The sequence below is a fragment of the Athene cunicularia genome (assembly GCF_003259725.1).
Source record: "Athene cunicularia isolate RWA chromosome 1 unlocalized genomic scaffold, athCun1 chr1_part1, whole genome shotgun sequence".
NCBI lineage: Eukaryota > Metazoa > Chordata > Aves > Strigiformes > Strigidae > Athene > Athene cunicularia.
The window spans coordinates 45,356,713-45,378,142 of record NW_020799091.1 but is presented as its reverse complement, the minus strand read 5'-3'; the positions used below and the strand labels follow the sequence as shown (position 1 = coordinate 45,378,142).

The 21,430-nt window shown below is 36.2% G+C and overlaps 1 long non-coding RNA gene across 1 annotated transcript in view; it reads right to left on the bottom strand.

The window, feature by feature from the left end:
* Positions 1 to 20,941, bottom strand: part of LOC113485360 — a 227,058-nt gene extending 206,117 nt beyond the window's left edge. Inside the window, exon 1 of the long non-coding RNA XR_003399411.1 lies at positions 20,682 to 20,941. This is a non-coding gene — a long non-coding RNA (uncharacterized LOC113485360). The remainder of the gene's footprint in view (positions 1 to 20,681) is intronic.
* Between the last annotated feature and the right edge of the window lie 489 nt (positions 20,942 to 21,430).

Here is a 21,430-nt window from a genome sequence, read left to right as displayed (position 1 = left end):
GGTTGTTCTTCCATCTGCTCTCTCATTCCCCGTTCTCTTCCACAGAATATATAACAGCTAGATGGGTGACAAGCACCAAACCCTGACATTTTGGGAGTTTCCTCCTCATATTCCAAAAAATCCTTTTGCAATTTTCATCCAGAGGAATACCAGATGTGTTTTCTGTTATATAATGTAGCTGCCTTCTTCCATGTGACAAAATGTTGTATCATGCCTTGTATTAAGTTTGGGTATTGCCAAATGAGACAAATCACATCTCAAAGAAATATAGAATTTCAGATATAGTTACATTTATAGACATGGTAATAGTTATGACTAGATATTAAAGGAGTTCAGTACACCACAGCTCCTATTGCTTTCCTCTGAGACACTGGCTTCTGATCCGTTTTGGAAACTTCACCAACATTTATTGAGTTGATTAATCAGAAGTTATGTTCTTTAGAAAATCTGGCCTCAATGTGGATTCTAGTTACACACCTGTGAAAAGATATTTTTTTCATTGCAAATCGTTAAAAGAACCAATATGATAATAAAATGGAATTTCCTAAAATACAGTTAACAAGACAATTATGTCAGGCAGTGTAATACTAGAAATGTCCTCCTCTGGAGGGACATGTGGATCATTTGTCTAAGTTAGATACATTTAGAAATTGAGATGACCTTCAAATTTACCCAGGACATTAAACAGAATCTCCCTTTATCATGTATGCTCTAGAAAACCTTCAGTCAAGCATTCACACTTGCAATAGCAATGCAAATCACGCCACTTTCAAAGGAGCATGCTTAATAAATTAAAACACAGTTTTATTTACCTACTTACTCACTTCTCAGGCAGCATGAGTCAATTCCCTGACAGGTATTCTAAAATACCACTTACTTTTCTGTTATCACCTCTGACAGGAAAAAAACTGACAAGTGTCTTTTGCTGCTCAGATGGTAACTAGACAATTTTGCAAGGCTTAATTTTTATATATATATATATATATATGTGTGTGTGTGTGTGTGTGTATGTATGCATATAGAGCTCTAACAGTAATTCCCAGTGTGAACAGGGCATTCTGAATATTCCCCCCCTGAAATATAAGACAAAATAAAAATCTAAGCACGCTGTGCATTTTACAACCCCTCCCTGCTTTTGATTTGTTTGTATCGCTTTATCTGGTCTCCTACATGATCCCAGGGAACAGCTTGATTAATGCCCACTCCAAGCGGCACAAGGAGCAGTTGCAGGCAGGTAGTTATTCAGAGGAGCTGCAGGTACTCGGCTTGTGCCCGGTGGTCGCGGCGCCTTTAACGGCTCTCTCAGGGTCTGCCTGTTATCTGCCTACCCCTGCGGCTGGCAGCTGTGCTGCCCGATGGCCTGATGGACTGGCTCCTGTACCTGGGGACGCAGGCAGGGTGCATCCATTACTCATTTGTGACAATAACCAATCGAGAAAGATGTAGAACTCAATTCCGGCAGAAAGACCTATAATGCTGGAGTCAGGAGGTTATCGCTGTGGGACCTGCACCTTGCTCCTTACCCCTCTTATCAAGAGCTTTACAGCCTCTGCTGGAGCAGCATCTTGTAAAGCTGAGGGCTGCAGATCTGGGGCCCAGATTAGCATGCATCTTCCTAAATGCTACAACATTTAATTAAAAAGTAGATGTTAGTCAAATTGTTACTGGCTAAGAAGATGCTTTTGGTAAACAGGAGGCAAAAGATAAAGGGTTTTGTCACAGAAGGAGATGGCAAACAATATCCTTAAATTATATATTTGTAGGAAATTATGTGTTTCTATTCTCATTTCAGTGAAACTTCACAATCCCAAATCCAATCCATAATGCCTGTTAATATATGTGAGAATCTGTCATTAAGGACAGCATAAAGATCTTAGCACTTGAAAAATTACAAAGGACATAGCTTTTGATAAAGCACAGATGTTGTTTGATGGCTGTCTAATCATATTTAAGTGTACTGAGAAAGGATCTGTCTTTTAGAGAGAAATTTGTAAGAAAAACTTCGGAAAGGTCGTTAGGAAAGTCCAATGTAAGAAATGGAAAATTCACTTGATGATTTAGAGACTCTTCTCTAAATATCTTGATCCCAGGAGGATCCAGGTAGAATTTTTAGGTACCTCAATTGTTTAAAACAACTCAAACTTATGAAAGAGCAGATAGAAATAGTACTCATTTATCACTGATGCCTTAAATTATATTTAGGAAGCTCATTTAATCAGTCATACAGACCACAGATTCTAGCAGTATTTTAGCAAACTGTGCCTGAACTGGAAATGGAAAGAAATAGATTTTTAAATGGTTTTATCAAAGATAGAAAGTGCTAGCTTAACTGTGTAAAACTATTAATTACCAAAATACTGGTAGATGAAGTTACCATTTTCATCACCAGAATACAATATAAGAATATAATTTTATTCCTACAGAAGAATATAATCCTATTCATTTAGGGATAAATCACTAATAAAAACAGTATTCAAAAATAATCTGTAATCTTTTGTACATCTTCTTAGAAAACTTACAGAATATTTTTTAACTGGAATAAATCAGGAGGTTCAAACACAGAATATTAAGGCATAAAACTGACAATCAGTTTTATGCATCTATCTCCATTTATACCTACCTTCTTTAGGAGAGTACTCCATGATATATGAATAGCATTTTAGCATAGCTCATTTAAGTATGCTTTCCTCTGTATTATTCCCAGGTTTATTAACATATTTTAACCTTTTTTCAGCACTTCCAATATGGACTTTAGCAAATATTAATTATTCAACAGAATCAAAAACCCTCTAAAGGTAGGCTGAGAATAGAGACAGCAGTAAAGAACCTTCTACTCTGCAACCTTAGAATAAAATCAGACGAAACAAAACTATACTGCATCAGAAGAATAACATCAGGAGACGCAAGACTTAGAGAAATATTCAGGACGAGGGAAATAAGAGCATCCTTGAGACGGTGAGAGGCAAAGCGAAAGATACAAATAGATTAGAAACTGGAAATGAGCAGAGTCAAACAAGAGCTCTGGGTACTGAAAACCAGTATTTGCATGAATGGAGAGAATCTTGCAAAAGAAAGAAAGATGAGAGAGGGAGGTGATTGCATAGTTATTGAGTGACCACTGCTACGGCTGGGATATTTTGCACAGGCTTGGAGAGCCAAGGCACTGTGATATTAAAACAGAAGAAAGAGAGGGAAGATCTGCTAGGTGGACAACAACCAGAGTATTTTCTTCCTCTCTGAAAGGGCCATACCAACCACTCTAAAATACTGAGGGTCTAAAGAACTGTGAGAGAGTTTCAGCAGGTTGTACTTAACTTAAAGAAGGAACATAGAGGAAGGCAATCAATCATTACTGCTCTAGGGAGAGAAATCAAACCCCATTAGAGCATCAGGAATGAGCATAGCTAAACCAGCCTCAGCTTGGCTGAGTATCTGGGGACTTACAGCCCCTCTATCTGCAACTGGAGAATATGAAAGAAGGGGCCAACCTCAGCCTTGTGAAAGAAGGTTAAGGACACTTCTGCCTGCATCTCTCTGGTGAAATGTTTAGACCTTCAAAATTTCAGGAAACTCCAAGTTACTGGAAAAGAAACAGAGCCTATATACCATAAAATTGTAAATTGTCTGGGTCATGGGTTCAAGCTTTGGTACTGTACTAATGTTGTTGTGCTTTGTGTTATGGCTATTGCATGGGCCCACTAGTGCAATGCCTGGACACAATTCAGGGAATGGCACCAGCAAAGACTGCTTTCATTACCTGGTGTGAATTAGGCCACTCTACTTGGCGGGAACTAACTGTGCCATGCCACTTGCTCAAAGGATCAAATAGTCCCTGAGCTTACTAGTATGGTTGTAGACTTGAGAAGCCTTGTTCCTAAAGCTGCTGTAGTCTAAATGAGAGCATGTAGAGACACTACAGAGTCAAAGATCATAGCAACATAGAAACATTTAGGTTGGAAAAGATCATCAAGTCCAACTGTTAACCTAGCACTGCTAAGTCCATCACTAACCCTAAGTGTGGCATCTACACGTCTTTTAAATACCTCCAGGGATATTAACTCGACCACTTCCCTGTGTAGCTTCTTCCAGTTCTTGATAAACCTGTCAGTGAAGAAAGGTTTTCCTAATCTCCAATTTAAACTTCCCCTGGCACAACTCGAGGCAATTTCCTCTTCTCCGACCATTTAATACTTGGGAAAAGAGATTGACACCCATCTCGCTACATCTTCCTTTCAGGGTAGTTCTAGAGAGCAGTAAGGTCTCCCCTGGGCCCCCTTTTCTCCAGGCTAAACAATACCAGTTTCTTCAGCTGGTCCTCATAAGACATATGCTCTAGACTCTTCACTAGCTTTGTTGACCTTCTTTGGACATGCTCCAGTACCTCAATGTCTTGTAGTGATGGGCCCAAAACTGAATGATATGACACTCTGAATATATATGCACAACTGTGAGCAGGAAATGTACAGTAAAACCACTTCTAATGAACTTTTCAGGCAGGATACATCTGCCTTTCCTTTAGATGTCTACAAGTTGAACATGTAAGTCCGAGCCAGTGATGTACAGTACTTTAATCAAGGAGAGGTGAATCCACTTCCAAAGGCACCCACACACAGCTCAGGTTTGCCACTTATTATGAGGTTAATTGTTCTCTGAAGGTGTTGTTTCTTTTTACTAGCAATTCATAAAGCCCAAAATTATAAGACCAGCCTTTGATGTATCAGTTTTAGATGGCTAAAGCTAGGCAAAGTAAGTTCTAACTCTGTGACTATTTGGCTGTTCAGACACTGCAGCGGTAAGCATGTGTATTGAAAAGCCTAAACAGAGCCCGGCTCTTCTCCTTGTCTCTCACATTGACATCCCACTTCATTCTCCCTAACTGAGTTTTGGTTCAACAGGCACAGACTGAGTTCCCTCTTCCCAACTCACTCTGCTTTGACTGCAGCAAATCCAAGAAATTCTTGTGAGATAGTGTCAGAAACAACACTGAAAGGAGACCAACCTAGATGATTCTGAGACACAGCAGGGTGGAAGAATAATCACTGCTCAGGGCACAGAACCAGCAGCCGATTGGTGTTCCCAGGATCATCTGAGAACAATATTCACAATGTAGTTGGAAGTTTATTTTAAAGAAGTGCATTCATACATTTGCTGTTATCTAGATACAAACATCTCAAAATATGATAAAGCTTAATTAACTTCAACTAGGATAGCAACACACTTTTCTGAATTATGTTTCAATCCTCTAAACAAGGGGTGACTGTGCAATAATGTCTTCAAAGTCACTTTTATGTCTGCTGTGCATTTCATTAGGTAATTATATGACCTTTGATTTAGAGATGAGGCATACAAGTCCAGACCCATGGTTAGATCCAGCCAGTTCACCCTGTTTTAAATTGAATGCATCATAAACGTTTTAAATCAGTAAACAATAAATTCACATTGCTTTGCTTTCCACACTATTTATGATCACCCCATTACAATCAGTCACTACCCATGATGAGAATATTCATGAATGAAATAGGATCTACCCAGTTCAGCAGCCCAGTTCTAATGAGCAATCTTACACCAGTGAAAAGGAAAATGCCTGCACTGAGACTTCTTATTGTTGATTCTAAAATTAAACTTGTGACTATCTCTTTTCATGAACTATAAATGAAATCATGATCAGAAATGCTCTTTGTAACTCTGAAATAAAATGTCTCGCTAGCCATGACTAATAAGTGATGAACTTACAAAAGTAGATCTGGATAGTGCCTTGCATGTACATCACCAGTGTACTGCTTTGAAATAGCATGTCTATAACAGAAACCTGATTACCTAACAACTAATGATAACATGTTTAACCACATCATATGTAATGATATCTTTCTATGATGTTCTAGAGTTTGACAGTTTGAGGCTTTTTTCTTTTTAGGATTTTGAGGTGACTCGCGTTTTCTGACATTATTCCCTTCATTTGGAAGACCAGGAAAATTGAACTGCACCACAGCTGAATAGCATCTTCAAAAGTTCCAGTGAAAGAAGCCAGATATGTCTTTTAATCTTGTAAGGAATCACTAAGAACAAACTGTAAGACTGTCTTATGGTAGTGTGCCTTTGGAAACAATGTATTTCAAAAAAAAAAAAAAAAAGTTATTACCTCTTTATCTATCCGATACAGGACATAGCTGCTGGAAAGCTGCTTGGCAGAAAAAGGACCTGGGGGTCCTCGTAGACACCAGGTTGAACATAAGCCAATGTACCCTTGCTGCAGAGAAAGTAAATGCTATCCTCAGCCGCATTAGAAAAAGTATTGCCAGCAGGTCCTTCCCCTTTACTCAGCACTGATGGGACCATACCTAGAGGGCTACAACTCTACCCTGTCTGGACCCAAACCTCTCAGAAGTCACTGTCTTCCTGGAGATAGATTTTTCAGTATCACTGTATTCAATGAAACACACAAACTTCAAAAACATTTAAATCTGCATGAAGCATGAAAAGCCACTCCCAGCACAGATTTGCAAACAAGAAGAAAATCTTGCACTTAATTCAGTAGAAACTGGTAAAACCATACAAAGAAAAAGTGAAGGCAAAGTCAAAAGAGTATATAAATAAGAAGAGCTATTTATTATGTCTCAGCTGAAGAAATGCTCAGAAGTCTTAGTGCTATTTTGTGTCTCTCCTCTTCTATGATAGATTACACTGTCTAGGTGGATTGACATCATATCTCAGATAAAAATATGCCTGATTGAATCTCTGAACTTTAAATTTAAAAGTTTAAACTTACCTTAAACTGAACTAAACTTAAATTTAGAAGTTGAAAGTTTCAAACCAGAAGAGACGATTGAGCTTTGATTTTGCCAGGAATTTCCACTGTGAGAGAGGTGGGAAACGACATGTTTTGACAGCTTATGTTTTGAAAAGCATTATTTTATACAGTTTGTATTATTTAAGAATAATTGGAATAACAAAATAAAATATAAAACCAGAAAGAACATACAGTGCAATATAAATTAACAGTAAAATATAAAATGTAACATCTTTTGAACCAAATATTAAGTTTGGAAACAAACATAAAATAAAGACTATATTCCAGATAAAACCTAAATAGACTTTGCTGATTTTTAAAAACTAAATAATTCCTACAGTTTTTCAAAACAAGTTGTTACTGAAGGCAATACACTTCTACAGGACAGTTTGCTGAATCCAGATTTTTTTCAGCAAGCTTATTCTCTCATACAGTTCTTTCATGGTAGTCATACTGTTGATGTTTTGGTATCATGATAACTTATAAGGCATTGACTGAATTTTAGTAAATAATTAAGCCAAAGACCAAGACTTTTCTCATGCAGAATTCCCACTGAAGCTAGCAGGAGTTCAGTTTGGATTGAGTTGAGAAGCCTGATCCAACATACTGAAGTTTCAGTGATTCAGTGGACTTTGCAAAAGGGTTCTAATAAAACCTAACTAAAAAGTTATTAGTTGGTTTATTGCTGTTAAATGTCCTCATAATACTTAAAAGGTGGAGAAGCTGCTCAGTTTCAGAGGAAGCACTTTTTAAAAAGAATAATGGTGAGAGAACTTAGCAAAATGCCAGCAAGCTAAATGACTACTATATTTGCAAAATAAATCTGTCCCCTGCAAATCTCCAATTTTCCCTTTGTAGTTCAGTATATAGCATGTACTTTGGCTGTGTTTAAGTCTGGAAGCTCAAAGACACTTGCCCTAGCAAAATGTCATTCTGTATGGAGAAATAATTATATATTTAAATGTGGGTTTCCCATATTTTCCTCTTAATGTGTTTGCCTGACAATGTTTCACCTTCCCTTTCCTTATGTTATATCACTTGTAATGGAGATGAAGCAGCCTTGGTTTCCAGTGAGATGGAAATATAGCAGCAGGTCCACAGGAAGAATTCAGGATGTTTGCCATAAACCATCTACCACATACAGCAAACCAGGATTTTTTCCAGGATTATTCGAAGCCAATGCAAGTCTGCAACATACAGTGAAACATTTGTCTTGAACACCCTATGGTGATTTTAATGGAGGAACAGTCATTCAAAAGTACATGGAAATCCCCTCTCTTTTTTAAAAAAAACTTTTCTCAGTTTTCTTGCAGAATCTTTACTTTTAAAAAATTTTCTGGATTATCCACTTTAAAAGTACGTCCATCACTGACAAGCACGGAATCTGTTTTATGAATCCTTTTGATATGATTTAAACCTACAACATGATCCTAGTGAAACAACGCTGTATAGCTTGTATGATTTCAGTTTCAAAAGCACAACCTCAGAATTCACATAGAGTTTGTTCAAAGTTTCAGAGACATCAGTGAAATATAAACCTCATTTTCACTGGTTTGATTTGTGGATTTGGGAACGCACATATTTTACTTTGTATAAAAATATTTTTAAGAGTAAAAAAGTCCCAGAAATTGATGACAAATAATAATATTAAACATAATTTAATTTTACTGTTAAATAAGTTAACAGTAAAATGTAAGATAACATACTTTCAAAACAAAACTTACATTTGTGTAAAAATCTCTAGGCTCTTGAAGACTCATCTCTGATAGTTTGGTTGCTACTTGGGCAAAACCAGAAAATATCACTAAATATTGTCCTAAAAGTTCTGCCCACATTAATGTAAAATCCAACATGCAATACTGCAGTATTTTTCCATCAGCTAGATATTTATTTGAAGAAAAATCTGTGGAGTAGTGGTTTGGTCATTTGTTCTTTTACAGTATTGGAATATGTAAATTATTGAATTAATCTTTTTAAATGTAATCACAAAGAAAATTTTTTGTCTAATGAAGAGCAAAACATTTGGTTTCTATCTACAACTTTATCTATCTTCTCCAAAATGTGCAACCGACTTACTGGATAGTCTCCTACTACGATTTTTTTCATCTTGAGTTGGGCAGAATGGAGTCCCCAAGCTATTTCAGGGGATGGGACTTGAAACCAGGACTAAAACCTCACATCACACTCTATCTAGAGCCTCAGATTTTCTTCCTCTGAGTGGAGCACTGAAAACATGCACAAATGCAGTTAAACAAATGTTTGCACCAATACGGGAAAGGGACTTTGGACAGAAAAGAGAAATATATAGATGTACAACATGTGCCAGCAGCCTCTGCAGACACTTACTGTGGTGCAGGATTTAAAATTCTCTGCATACAAACAGTTAATCACCACAACCATTTAAAATGTCAATGGAAAAAGAAATGGTTTCCAAGAGCATATAACTGCCCAGATAGCTTTCATCAGCCCAGCCACATGAAAGACCCACAGGCAACTGCAAAGCCACCATCAATACAAGTGCCTGTGGAGTCCTCTCTGGTGCCAGATCCTGCTGCTTTGGCTATAAACAATATCTCCTATAGTGTTACATCTAGGATCTCTGGCTGCCAATCAAGCAGGAAGAGAAGAAGGAGGAAGAACTGTCTAATGCACTTGAGTAGATGTACTATCTCCATTAAGTGCTATATTTTATACCTTTGTGGAGTAAGTGGTTTTGCAAAAGGACAAACCTCCAAAATGTTAAAAACTCATTGCAGAGAAAATGTAGTGGCAGCTTTGATGCTTAATTTTTATGAATATGAACATTTTTATAGACTTCAGTCTCCCCACAAAACATTAGGCTAATGGATATAAGACAATTGTTCTTAAGTAACTTCATGGTCAGCCATTCTTGTGTGTTTGTGTCAATCTGGGTGATGCTCCCAGTGAGCAGCAAACAGCAGAAGGTGTTTGCAACATGCATCCGTTTTTCTCATTGGTCCTGACACAGGTGCTCCCACTGAGAGTAGGGTTTATATGCTGGAAACGGTCAGGGGAAGCCGTGGTTTCAGGCTGCACACATTGCTCTTGCCCGTAGCAGTGTCGTAATTTTGCACCTGTGTTTGAAGCAGTTATCTTGTTTCTCTGTGAACAAGGCTGAACATGATGCTCAATCTGGGAACATCTGCTTTTGGTGCCCAATTTTGACTGGTTCTGCTCTGCCTGTTGGATTAGACTCATGTAATGGCTCAAATTTTCATGACACAACGCAGTTATTATATTTGTGTTCATGGTCTACTCAGGACACAATCAATTGCAAAAGAGCAGACTTGTGTTAAGGCTCCAGTCTGCAAACAGCAACTATCTAGTTTTTATTAGGGTGCATGTTTACCAGCGATGCCACTTCCACAAGTCAAGTGGAATATCAAGGTGTGACAGACTGCAGTCCTGGATATCTAGTCTATAATTACTCTGTATTTATTTAGACATGTCAGCAATAGTATTTGCAGCAGGAGCTAAGTGCCCCTTCAGTTTTATGCTAATAATTGATTGCAAGACCAGAAATGCAGGTGAAAGAAAAAAATAGAAACAGAAAGAAAAAAAAAAAACAAAACTAAACCTACTGAAAGCTAAATACAAAACTTGCCTCTGATAGCTTTGACATTAGATAAAATGAAGCTATGGATAATTATTGCTCTGAAACTTCTCCTAATTGAAAAAAAAGTCTACTATAAACATACTCAACAGTGGCAGACTGTGGCTGAAATGGCAGTTTAACTATGTTGCGCTTTCTCTTCTTAGCTGTAAGCTTTTCTTTCAAATTGAACTAACTTCTCGCTTACAGTTAGCTGTTAATATTTTAGGCAAACAAATGCTCTAAATCGGCAGTGCTGGATTTATCACGTTATAGAAAGGCTCAGATGATCTTGGACATAGGTAATTAAACAGCATGTTGACATCTTTCTTTGTTTTTTCCTTTAAGCATCTGGCTAATCAAAGCATTTAGAACTTTTTTGTAAATTCTTCGATAGGACAGCTGAAAGTAGAGATGCCTCAGTGACATTATGTAAGGATTTTTCAAAAATCACATTAAAATAATAAATACAGACTACTTATCTATGATGCTAAATATAGAAAATATATATTGGTAAATTATGTTAGCAATGAGTTGATGTTCATCTCTGAATTCTGAGGTCCTGTCAATTTTCTACTGAGGCAACATTACTGAAGGAAAGAAATTACTTTAGAGTTATAAGTGAGATGAAATTCAGATTCAGTATGTCCCAAGTTATTTCTGTATAGAACGGGTATTGCACAGTTCAGAACCAAGTACAATGTAATACTAAAATAGCATAGGTGATTAATACTAGAGACTTGTTAATGTGAAAAACATTAGCTCTGTCTAAAGAAGATTATACTGTGAGACATTTGTTTTATTTTTATCAATTAGCTTAATCTTTGATTTGAATTCTACACCCTCTGGCATCAAGAAGATGCTTGAGGTTTTTTGTGTTTTTTTTTTTTTTTTTCTTTAAACAAAGGATTATTCTTCCTCAAAAGGGGATTGTCTAGTTCTTTTATTGTTTTATGTCACGCAGGGGAAAAATGCTTTTGAGGCATTACCTCTGAATTTAGCAGGGACGAGAGTTTACTGCTATATAATCATTAGTCAATGCAGTAGCTGAAACCTTAAACAAAAGAAAACAAACTACAAACAGGCAAGCATCCCCTAAAGGCACATCAGAACACCAGAGAGAGGAAGCATGGATTTCAAACACGGCTGCCCAAGCATGTGCTAAATATTGCCGCTCCTGACTTTAAACAGCACACCAAGGAATACAACATCACCTTCTAGTCTTTGAAACAATACTGAGAAGCAAGAGAAAAAAACTGAAAGGTTTTAGCAAATGTGCTTTACTTCTTTTTTATTTTGAGACTTCATGAAAATTATATTTCCAACCTACTAAAATCCTTTAGTATAAAGGAACTCTATCATAAAGCTATTAGAAAGATATCATTAAACCTCAAATGTCTTTTTTCATGATATGTGCTTCCCCGTAACAAGCGAACTGCCTGATCCCTGTAAAATGTCTCAGACAATTGCTGTTTATACTGTTGTTGTAAGAAAGCTTTAGAAACATTTTTACCATGGTTGTCCAATTGCATGTACAAACAATTGCCAGGGCCACATTTGGGTGATCACCAGCCTGGGGTAACTGTAAGTACTTGGAAGGAGCTAATTAGAGAACTGTATTTCATCCTGATATATGGCCAAATGCTACACAAATAATACATTCAGTGAAAAGCTTCTAATTTATGGTACATGTGAAAAAGAAAGGTGATGTATCTAACACAAATGAGAAACATTAAATACATTCTATTTTCTTAATTTCTTTCTACTGGCATATTAACTATGAATTCAGAATATACTGTCGGTGTTATTCAAGACAATGATTGCTTCATTAATTTAAGTATTTGTCAACCCAGAATAAATTGTAGGTCAGTGATTTGAATACAATCTACATTAGTAATGATCTAAAGCTGGATCCAGTCCCTTCTGCAGAATCATTTTGTCATCTGTAGGGTTTCAAGCAGGAGTCCAAAATATAGCATCTGATGATTGTTCAGTGATCTATACGGCAAGAGTTCCTCTATGAAGATAGGTGTCCAGCATGAAAAAGCTTTAAACTGTAATTGAGTGAAAAAAACTACTTTGTTACACTTCATCTAGCCAAGAGAACTGCCTATCCATTGAATGATGGTGGTGTAAGGATGTGCTCTCTGATATCAGTACTTTATCCATTTTTTGAACACAAAACTCCAGAACTGCTGCTTTGGTTTGCCAGAATTAAAGTAATCACTTGTTTATCAGTAATGACAATACAATTTGCAGGAGTCACTGGGAAAACAGGGAAGACAGTCATCACACACAGGAGTTTATGGGAGTCAGAAGAATAAACTGATTCAAAAAAAAATGATAGATGAAAGGTGTTGAGAAATAAAATGTCTCAGGAAAGAATTAGATTTTCAGAAATAATAAGTATCAGTCATGTCTTTATCAAGAGTTTTCCAGTGTTTGGTCTTCAGTTGTTTTTGTAAAAACGTGGAAGGACAAATAAAAGGTGGGCGAGATTTTCTGCAGAGAGAGCTCCATAAGACAAGATAGGGTTAAGGATGAAAAATGATTGGAATTTTTGTTAGATTTTATTCCCCAGATTGATTCTTCCTGAAGAAAGCATGAGCCACGAAATGATCTCTAGACTCATCTCCAAAACCCACGGCCACATGAAATAAATAGAAAGCAAATGAAGCGCCCCTCAGAGACAGATGTCTTGGCCAGTGTCGCAGCACTGTGACTGAGTGGGAACTGCCATGGAAGTACATCTTCTCCATCACTGCCACCGGAGCCCCCCTCAAGTCAAACTTGTCCTGTACTTGCAACAGCTTAATAGTTTCTGTAGTAGGACATGGTTGCAGTGGGACAGCAGAGTGAAAGGCAAATGACAGCCTGTCTTTTTTGTACTTAAAAGATAGGGACTGTCAGAGGCCTCTTCATTAGGTAATGAAAGAAAGGGTTTACCCAATCTGCAAGATAGCTGACACCCCTCACAGTATCAATGCAGAGCAAGTGCTTCCTTCTATGTTCAGATTTCAGTATAAAGTTGAAGTCTAAAATAGCTGTTATTGAAAACACAATCCTTGCAAAATGTACTTTTTAAAAGTATTTTGAAAGTCTTTCATTTGCTGGAAATGTCCTAAAGATTATACAAACCACATGCTATACTACAGCACTTGGAAAACAGACTTTTTATTGGATAAAGATGTGGGATCAGAGATATTTCATCTTTTATACATTTATTTGACAATGATGAATTTAATTCATTCCATCACATTGAATGATACATTTATATTCAGTATGTAGTTTAAAATTTCATAAATGATTAAAGTCCTTGCCGTTTTAATTATAATATGAAGAGAGCAGCTAGAACTTATTTGCAGAGAATAATGTGCAAGTCAATAAATTTGGTGAGTACTCCTGACAACATATAAATTATGACTTTAGTTGCATGACTACCTGTGGAAGACAGCTAGATAACAGGAGTCCTTGTGTTTCTTCTCCAGCAGAGTGAAGCCAGTGTTCGTTCACTTCCAAACTGCAACCACTTCATTTCAGCAACTGGTAGCAAATGATTCACAGAGCTTTAAATGTTGTCCTGTACATCCTGCACTAATGGAAAAGGTCAGTTTGCCAAGCAGAGGGCTGCAGACAGCTACCATACACCAAGTGGTGAGCTGTAATTTACCTCACCCGTGTAAAGACGATTCTTCAGACTGGAATAATCAATAAGGACTCTGAATAAACAAGGCAAGCAGCTTTTGGCTTAGCCTCACACTATGCAGACAAATAGTTTAGATTTCTTTATGCTCGCCCCCATCGGTCTGAATCACAAAGACCACCCCTAGTTAATTCACATCCACTAAATACCTGACAAAAAGCCCAATGGAAAGATTTCATTGATTCCCTTTGTCTTTGGATGAGACCTATGTGCATCAGCCACTACAGGGGAACTATCCAAGCATCCAGTAGTGACATGAATACCTGTCCACAAGGAATTGAACCAACACTAGTAGCACACAAGTCAGACATATATCATAAGTCTATTTATTTCTCTTCATGGGACTTTGGCTCAGGCATCGCAAAGGTGTCAGAAGAAACTTTGGATAAATTCACACAACTGACCATATGCTCTTTCAGTCCATGCAGACTCATTGAAGAAGAAAGTTGAGGTATTGACCTTCACTCAATTTCCTTCCTGCTGCTCATACTGTGGAATACAGTAGATCCCGATTTATTCTATGTATGTTCTTTTTTTGACCTAAAAGGCTTGCAAAAAGTCATGACACTAGAAGTGTTTGTTTTAGAAAGAAAAATGTTCATAACCTTTTCAAGTTGGAAGCAGTATAAAAACTAAGCAAAGTGTTATTTTTTTCTCTAATCCTCATTAAAAAAAAAAAACAAAAACAAACCAACACTACACAAAACCCAACCCATAACTAAAGCAATTTTGATCAAATTTTGTTGAAAGAGAAGAAAAATGCCTCCAGGCTAAGTCATATGCCAAAGTATAGTCCAAAGCAGGCTAAGCTGAAAGAATCAAGAAAGTCTTCTGGAAAAGGAGTGTATATTACGGAAACAATGACAGACCTTTAACTGTAGTAGTGCTGCTGGGTGCCACTATAATGAACTGAAACCTACAATCTCCTAGGGTTAATAAGACACCTGTCTTGAAACTAGCAGTCATATTGGTTTTCCAAGCCTGCCACAATACTTAAAGTCTTGATGAAGTTCTTACTGTGCCAAAGGAACTTACTAACAAAGCCACTGAGTCAATTTAACCTACTGAAACTGGACCCTGTAGACTGGGTTATCAGAGTTTTGTGTTGAGATAATTACAGCACTAAAGAGAGCATATGGGCTGTCAAGGCTGGCACATGGCCTGCGCCAGCTGTTACCTGGGTGCTTTGGAAAATCTACTGAACAGCATTTTGGACACAGAACAGCTATATGTAAGTTTTCCAAGATATCTAGTGGGAGATCCTCATAATAAATTTATTTTTTATATGGGGGAGGATTACACCCAATAACATGACTGCGAGAAGTAAAACCTTAAACTTCAAAAGGAAAATACCAGAGGAAAACAATCTTGCATGAAAGCAAAGTGTAACAATAGCAAGTCTCACCTGTTATAAACAGTAAGCTACCCAAGCAACTAGCTATGCTATTGCCCAGCTTAAAAACAATACTCAAATACACCTATTTAAAAGCTTTTCTGGAAACATGTCTCTGAGTCAATGGGATTTATCCTATTATTCCTTGTGTGGCTACTCCATGAAAAATGCCTTCCAAATGCAATGTCATAGCTAATCAATAATCATTACTAACAACAATTATTATTGATTAGCTGTGATGCTCTTAGACGGCCTGATTTTATGAGGTAATATTACCAAGGAAAACATTTCAAATAGGATGTATCCTATGAGTTAGAGAGAAAAATATAAAGAGGAATAAAACTGAAACATGCCCATACAGATTGCAACAACTGTAAAAACACACATCAGAATTTTATAACACATGAGGACTAGAAATTATGATTATTACATCCAGGTGGATTATAGTAAATGATATTAATTATTTAGGTAAGTAGACTTAATTACCCAAACTGAACTTCCTAAGATACAAGGTCATCCTAACTAAGCCTGCAATACCTGTATTGTCTGTGACCTGAGAGAATGACTTGGAGACATGAAGACTGACAAGTCATGGGGGAGCCAATACATAATTTCTGAAAGCTGACCAAATGCATCAGTTTTGGGGCCAAAAGTGTTTGCCATAACTATAGCTAGGATTAATAACACTGCCACAACTCTGAAATCCACCTGTGAGATCCCAAATCTTAGTTTCTCAAAGCAAGTTAAACTTAGAAAGCTGAGGTAATGAAGCCCCAGCTTCAGTTTCAAGTTACCTTATCATGCGAAAAAAATATATTAATTCCTCTGACATCATTACCTTCATGGAATTAATGCAAATATATTATTATTTGTTCCACATCATTCAGTTTCATGTCTTCATGAATCTCTTGAGAAATTACTCGATGGAAAATTTAAGATCTACAATCATTTAATATGTAATCTCAGTAAGAACATAGCGGACCCATATTTCCTCCTTTTCTGACTCAAAACTATATCAATATCATTGCTTGTAAAGAAGACTTTTTAATAAGCTGGTGCAATTAATAATTTTCTGCACACTGAAATTCTTAATTTACCCTTGTGGATCTGCATCTATTTGAAAGCATTAGTAAAGCACAGAAAAACTCAAGGACTAACAATATTGGTATCATACTTTTTTCCAAAGCAAAATCTGCTTTTAGTTCTTTTTTAGTTCTAAAAACCCTATTTGATTGAAAAGGAGTGTATTTTGGAGTTGAAAAATTCAGTTATTAGATTTAAATTTTTAAAACCCTATCCCTTAAAAACATTTAGGAAATCCAGTCATATTACATCAAAGTAAGTGCATTTCCACATTATATTTTGCAAGCTTTAGCAAATAAAAAAATCCCCCAGAAGAATCTTAATTCTTATCTATGGAAAACATTAAACTGCTAAGCGCTAACAACTGGAATTAGTCCTTAAATCTCTAATGAGAATAATAAAACATGAGTGCAGTTTGTGCTGTAACTTGATAAGGCCTGAATTTACTTGCTGTTAGTAAAAGTTCCTGATCCAGCAGTATGGCGTTTTACTCCCTGAGGTACAGGAAACAATATCTGTCCTTTAGGAGCATCCTCTGTGGTAAGCACTTCTTATCGGGGCTATCAAAGGATTAAGATAGCAGTGTAATATCTAGTAACAGCAGCTTTATGAGTAGATTCATTACTGATTTAAATCAATCTAAAGCAGGTAGTTCTGTTTAACCCTAAGCCTCCCACCAAAAAACTGTCCCTTATACTAAAAGCTTGTTAGTCTGCAAAGATGAAATACTTTGCAACAGTAATATTTAATATTCTTGAAAATACTGTTTTGGACCAAACTAGGGCTATATGTAGAAGGAAATTAACTGAGCTTGTCTAAAAACAGCTTGCTGTCAATATGTCTGAAAATCTACTTTTTAAAAAAGTCAGTATCTAAATACTATCCACTGAAATTTTCTGACAAAACACTTATTGGAAGACTGTCTTTAGATTTTATTTGCTTATGCAGATATTTTTATTCTTTGCAATGGAAAATGTAATTGTAACTCTTCTTAAACTTCCAAAATGAAAACGAAAATATTACATTATCAGTCAGCAGGTTAGTGAGCCACGGCTATTTAAATTCTTAGTATTTTGATTTACTTCATATCAACAGAGATTCCCTCTCAACTTTTAAAAAAGTTTAAAAGTGTAATTTATATTTTTTTCATGTGAAGGGATTAAAATACAGTTTTAAAACATTGCAAATGTAATTTATTTAAATGATGATTTGCTAATTTTGCCAGTAATTAGATAACAGAGATCTCTAAGCATTACTTTTTGATTAGTGTTTAGAAAGATAAAAAAACTCTACCTCACTCAGTTTGACACAGCTGTGAAATGTCAATCAGCTCCCGGCCAGGAGAGGCCCACCAGATAAACACGGCTCTTCGAGAAATTATAAGACTTGCATAAAAAATATGCATTGGGAGACACCCTCTCACTACTGACTTCAGCTCAAGCATTTGTACTAAAATGTCACCTTCATAATTATCTTGGGCCTGATCCTGTTCTTTCCAAAGTCAGTTTGAGTTAAATTATTGATTGCAACAGTCAGTCCCTTGTGTTTTAGGAGTTAATGGGATCGAAGTGACATAATCAGCATGCGTAATTTGAGGTTCTCGAACTTCTTGAATTCCCCCGTGACTTATTTTGGAGACATTGCCTTTATTTCTGGACTATTCCTCTGAATAATAATAAGAAAAAAGAATACGGATTCTAGTAAACAAGCAGCTTGTTTCTTGTCCTAAAGAGCAATTTTCTCAGAGCTCGTTTAGAGCCTGACCTTGTAATCCCTCCATAACCCTTCCCTGGTGACTCGAGCTTTCCCACCTTCAGTCTAAATCCATTTCCCTGCCAGAAATCAAGAAAAATCTCAGATAGGGTAAACACACGCAAAAAGTCAGCACTTCTGTTTCTGTCTTCATTACAAAGGTTCACAGACCAAATGAAAGCTCTTACACATTTGAACTATTTTAATTAGTGCAATTTAGTATTCTCCACAAATGCAAAAGGTTACACTCTTACTGATTCTTTGATTTAAACATTTCCTATTAAACTGTGTAATTTTAGTTCAGTAAGTGCTTTCACAGTACTTTATGCAAACGTGAACTCTTTGAGATAACAAAATCAGCATGAATTTTGTATTAGAAATATATTGCAACATTAATAAAACAAAACAGTGTATTTTCGTATGATAATACAGTTTAAAGAAATAGGTTTATTTTCAAGGTTCATACCATACAGGTGACAAACTATTTATTTACTCCTGCCTTTATTGGTAACTATATATTTCTTATCAGATAATAAATTTTACCCTCCAAGACATTTTGCTAGAGTATCAGAAAATATCCAAGTCCTAAAGGGAGACATGGCAACTAAAAATATGCTGATGAATTTCTCTGTCTTATTAAAACTGGAAACTGCTCTGTAACTTGATCAGTTTCTTGCATCAACAGAATATTGCTTTTTAAGGCTGGTATAGAAGAGAAACAACAAAACAGGCAGGGATATTTTCAGTTCTGCAGAAAGAGATGAAAAACAAAAGCTTTACCTTCACTAATTTTTTTTTTTAAATCTTTAAAATGAGAGAAATCTTATTTTTCTTCTATCTGATAGAGGAATAGAATTCATGCTCTTTATATCATATATGGATTTAAAACTTGCAAAGTTGCCATCAATATGAAAGCTAAAACCAGGCCCAGAGCAATGGAGTATAGTTTTCAAGAGTATATCAAATTATCGTTAATAGCCATTTTTTAAATAAAATATGAAATCTTGAAGCAGACAGCAAAGAATTGTATTGAGAGTAAAATCTTTCATTTAGACAAAAATTTAAAGAACTCACATCCCTCAATCTTAAAAAAGAAAAAAAAAAATAATCCGGGAATGTTTTCTAATTGCCATGGGATGTATATGCCAGTAGTATGAATGACTTTCACATGTCAGTTTTAACAAAAGTTCCTCTAAATTTATTTCTTTAAACACACTGTCGTTTGGTAGGTCTGCAGACCTACAGGAACAGATGAATAGTAGTGTTTGTACATGCTTTTTGTTCCAGGCTGTAAATGTAATCCTGCATTTCAAGGTTACCAAGAGGAAGGAAAGGCATTATCATTGTTTTTTCAGTCTGATTGTCCCATTTAGGTGATGTACATACTCGAAGCAAATTAATTGCTTTGCATTTTGTTTATATTTATTAACTGAGATTAGGAAAGGCAGTAAAATACTATATCAAAGCATTATGGAGAAAACAACTGGAATCAATCTTTCTCGTTTGTCACAGACAGCACTTATTTAAATCTAAAATATGTTCTCTGCTGTCCTTGGTCTATTCTGGTAGATAATAGCTCGTACCAAATATAGGGCTACAGATTCCTCTCTTCTTTTTGAGCATAAAAACCAGAAACAGTAACAAAAACAAAACAAAACAAAAAGACATATCAAACTTCTATTAATAGAAGAACAAACAAACAAAAAAACCCCACCAAAAAAAACAAACCCTACAGTCTGTTAGACCTCTGCTTCTTGAGCTAACAAGATTTTTTTTCCATTTTTGAAAATCGTAAGTGCATTATTTCTGCAGGGCTACTGCCAGAATTTAATCATCATGCCCCATCATTCAGACATTCATTTTGGGGCAAACCTTGCAATAACAAAAAATTCAGAAGGGCCTTGTAAAGAGGCAAAGTCAACATTTTTAAGTAATACAGTGCATTATGACTCTGTAAATAAGGCAGCTGCACACCACTCCTCATTCAGACAATTGTGCAAGAAAAGCATCACACCACTGTAATTTTGTAGACTCGGAAATGAATTTAAAATAGACATGATTGCATGTGCCCAACGCTGATTCGGTTTTCCCAGTTTTTGAAAGTTTAGAGTCTGAAACACTGCGACACCATCACCTGCTCATTATTATTTTCTAAACAAAGTAATATAGAATCTCCCACATAGGAAGGAAGGTAAGTAACAATATAGTGCAGGCTCCAAGTTAAATCTGGTTCAGACAGCGTAATAATGATGTCATTAAGGCTCCGAGCTGAATGGGAATCAGACAGTACTGTAGTACAGCTGCAGACATAAATCTGAAAGAACTTTTTTGGCTACATTCTCAGACTTACCTTGAAAGATATTTAGGAGCTCCAGCAATGTGAGTTGAAAGAAATGTTCTCAAAGGGAGGTTTGCAGACTGAAGAACCTATGTAGGCCTTATAGGCACTTTCTTCTGTGGCATAGGAAGGAACATTTTGTTAAATGAATAAACTAAGAGAAATAATTTCAGAAGAAGTGCAAACCAGAAAACAAATAAACCTTAATACTACCACAAATAAATGAGACTAAGGCAATTGTGGGACTGCTCAAAGCCTTTTTGCCTTGCTGAATGAAAGCAATCCCTAAGACTGAATGGGTAATGAGATCCTGGCTCCTGAGATTTTAGCTTTCTTAATCATGTTCATAATTAATTCAAGAACATTGATAATTTCATTACATTCTTTTTGTCTTATCAATAAATGATGTGCCTGCACTTTTGGTCCTGTGTACAGGGAGAAAGGAGATGCTTTGGGTAATATTGCACCAAGAATTGTGTATGTATATATGTATATATACATATATATTATCTATATGGCCCAAAATAGGGATGTGGTAGTTATTATCCTCAACCAGGCCTCTATTATCAGAATATGATGACAAGCAGTTACAAATAATTAATAAGCTTTTTATGCAGAAATGCAAAACCCTTTAAAGAAAAATATGCTCCAAACAGAATTCCTCCCTGAAAAATATGTACCTGGGATAAAATTTATTTTCAGAGATATTTAAGAATGGAATTTACATTAACTCAAACTACAAATAAATTTTTTAAGCATCT